At 45.3% G+C, this 3,340-nt stretch overlaps 1 pseudogene; it reads right to left on the bottom strand.

Annotated features, from left to right (window-relative positions):
* Positions 1 to 574: 574 nt before the first annotated feature.
* On the bottom strand, positions 575 to 1,379 carry LOC118983197 (succinate--CoA ligase [ADP/GDP-forming] subunit alpha, mitochondrial-like; annotated as a pseudogene).
* Between the last annotated feature and the right edge of the window lie 1,961 nt (positions 1,380 to 3,340).

Here is a 3,340-nt window from a genome sequence, read left to right as displayed (position 1 = left end):
GTGCCCAAGGATTATTCCTAAGCAACACCATCAGGGGTTCACTCCTTTGCCCATTCATTAGTTTGTTCATGGATTCATTTAGTCAAGTACTAGTGGGTACCTACCATCTGCCAGGCCTTGAGTTATGCTGTGGGATGTAGTGGAGAACCACACAGGCCGGGGCGTTGGTTCTTCCACCTGTTGCAGAAATGCTGCCTGGTACAGTGAACCGATCTCCCCTCTGCACAGTGCCTGTTAGCACATTATAGGCCCTAAGAAGTGCTGTAGTGAAGAAACCCCTTTTTCTTGTTTTTTCTCCCCTAAATGAAATGGTAGATTTGTTGGCTGTCTTTGTTAAAAAATGAGGTGAAAACACCTCCATGCAGAATTTTCTAAACCTTGTTTTGGCTTTCTGCTGTACTGGGAGCACTGTGACTGGTGACCACACACGGATTGGTTCATGTTTCTGCAATGATTCATTCTACAGGCTTTTTGTTCTTTCTTTCAGAGCATCTCCTACTTTCCAAAGTCCTGTTAGATGGTGGCTCCCAGCTGCACAGGAGATGTGCTGATCACAACTCCTGCTCTTCCTCGGAAGGGCAGGGTCTTCTCATTAGCTCCACCTTGCCCTCCAGCAATAATTGCTTCGGCATGACCCATTCTTCTGGTTCTTCTGCTGGGAGGAGCCCTTAAATCAGCATAGAGGGCACCACAAGCTTGGCTTTGGGACTTGAGTTATGTTGCTTCAATAATTCTGCAGCGTTTTCTTCTGCATTGCCACCAATTCCACCCATCAATACGATACTTTCAATGGCTGGATCATTCAGAAAGGCTTCAAGGTAGTCGATCAACTCTGTTCCATGAAAAGGATCACCTCCGATGCCAGTGTACACAAACTGTCGATCCAAGTTGCGTTGTCTGGTGAATCGCTTCTTAAGTCAGGGTGCCAGATCCGGATATAATACCTGTTTTCCCTTTCGTGTGAGTATGGCCAGGCGTGATACCGATTTTACATTCTCCAGGATGGACGGCTCTAGGGCAGTGTGGCCTGAGCAGCTTATCTTTCCCTGGTGCTGCTGTGGGGTACCTTCAGTAATGCCCAGGACCAAGGCCACTTCTGCCTCCATGGCTTCATGGAAGGCAGAAGCAGCCAAAGGAGGAGGGACATAAGTGACAGGAGCTGTTGCTCCTGCCTGTTCTTCGGCTTCCTTTCCAGTATTAGGGACTGGTAAGCCCAGGTGTCTCTTGCCTCCTTCCCATGGGGCATTTCAGCCAACGAGTTTGGTGCTGTATTCCAATGCCTGCTGGTGGAGAAAGATGCCCTGCTTACCAGTGAAATCCTGACAAATATTCCTTGTATTTTTAGCTTCCCGCTATACTGGAAGTTTCTGGGAAGCTGTATGAGGGGGACCCCCCAAAATTTGGAATTATCTTCTGAAGGGCAGGCCCCTTGTAGTGTATATAGGCTTAAATGCCTCTAGGTGAGTGTTCTAGGAACCCATCTGTATCAGTGTACCAGCTGCATTATTGTGTTTGGCTTCAGTGAATGTTTTTGAAGACTCTTTTAATGCAGTTGCCCATTTCATGATGGGTGATTTACAAGTGCATCTGACCACACTGTGCTGAATGTTCAGCAAATTTTGACCCAAAACAGCATGATTCTCATACCCCACCCTCCCTATTCACCTGATCTCATCCAGAGCAACTTTTTTGTTTCCCCCAATAAAAAAAAGTCCTCAAAGGGAAGCATTTTGCTGATGCAGAAGAGGTGAAACCAAAAATGGCAGAAGCACTAAAAGCTTCAAAATTGATGAGTTCAAAACCTGTTCTGAGCAGTGGAAAAAACATCTCCACAGGTATATCACGTCAAATGGAGTGTACTTCAAAGGTGCCTGAAGTGTAAACATGTAAAAATAAATACACAATTTTTTATAAATAAATTCCAGGTTTTTTTGTGTCCCACCTCATATAGGAACAATGCCCAAATACATGTTGTTGTGAGAGGAAGGAGCGCAACAGGAGGCGGGCAGTGGTAAGGCCATGCTACCAGAGGCCACGGTCATGGCAGCAGTCCCCGCTTCAATCTCCTTTGACATAATATTTTCCAGAGTTCTGTATCCCCAAAGGACTATTTATTCACTCTTGCACCAACCTATGAGAAATCTAGGTGAAGGTGAACTGTGCTGCCAAGAAAGACAGGATGCCAGTGGATATAACAAGGCAAGGAAAACGCTGATTTAATTCGTACTTGCTGATTGCAGGGACCCCATGTAAGGAAGAGGGATCATGTTGATGACACCTTGATTTTGTCTAAGACCCTCTGTGTTCCCCATGTTTGTGACGGGTCGGTTGTGGAGCTAGTTATTTGCCAAAGGGAACCTCCTTACCATTCATGACCCACCATTTGGGGAACATCTATAAAAATGTTGAATATGTGGTTAAATTAGATTTTTTAAAAAAACATTCCAGCAAGTACAGCTGATCAGAAAGGAGAGGCAATCTGCCTCTTAGAGAACTGCATAGTTTCATAAAGTCAGAATACCCATCAAAAACATATTAGTGTACTGCAGAAAATTAACACATGCAAAGTAATGTAAGCACATGCTACTTGTAATTTTTTCAATGGCCCCGGGGCACCGGTATCTGCTATTTGCTGGGAAATCAGTCATCATGTAGCTATTGGGGAAAGAGAGCACTTCGGCTCCTTTTCTGGGAGCAATCCAGTGCAGGGTGGGTATTAATTAAATTTATTAAACAAATAACACAGCGACTTGGGGAAGCAGGGGTCCATCTGCCAGTTCTGCAGACAGATCTCTGCAGAGATGTGAGCTGAATGGTAGTTAAAGCGAAGTTGCCGAGCTCAGCAGATGGGCTCTTGTCTCCAGTGGGGGAGATTTGGTGGCGGTCCAACAACGCTCTTCCCCCTCCAGGTTTTTGTTCCTTGCAACTGTGATTGAAGAAGCCCTTCTCTGTCTTTTCCCAGCCTTGTGCCTCTCCCCCACCCCCCTTTTGTTTATTTGAGCAATGTTTATACCTCAGTGATTTGTTAGAGAAGCAAGTCCCGGCTGATCTCATTCTGTGTATGTGCTGTAGAGCTCAAGCAGAAAATAATTAGGAAACTGTAATCCCATTGACTTTGCACCCCGCTTGGGTGCATTGCTTCAGCTCAGCCTCGTGCCTTGGAATAAAGTCTCTGCACAGATTCGAATTCAGTCAGCGCCCCCATTCTCTGCATTTGGAAGTTCATATTATTCTGAGGTTTAAATGCTCACTATTCTTAAAATTGCCCCTTACGTTGTGTTTAGATCTACATGCCTTTTGAATGGTGCAAGTGAAGGATTCTTCTTTCATTGGGGTTTCC

This window comes from Sturnira hondurensis, unplaced genomic scaffold (assembly GCF_014824575.4).
Source record: "Sturnira hondurensis isolate 20B ecotype Veracruz unplaced genomic scaffold, ASM1482457v3 Scaffold0002638, whole genome shotgun sequence".
Taxonomy (NCBI): Eukaryota; Metazoa; Chordata; class Mammalia; order Chiroptera; family Phyllostomidae; genus Sturnira; species Sturnira hondurensis.
The sequence above is the reverse complement of the archived record's forward strand: the minus strand, read 5'-3'. Positions and strand labels throughout refer to the sequence as shown.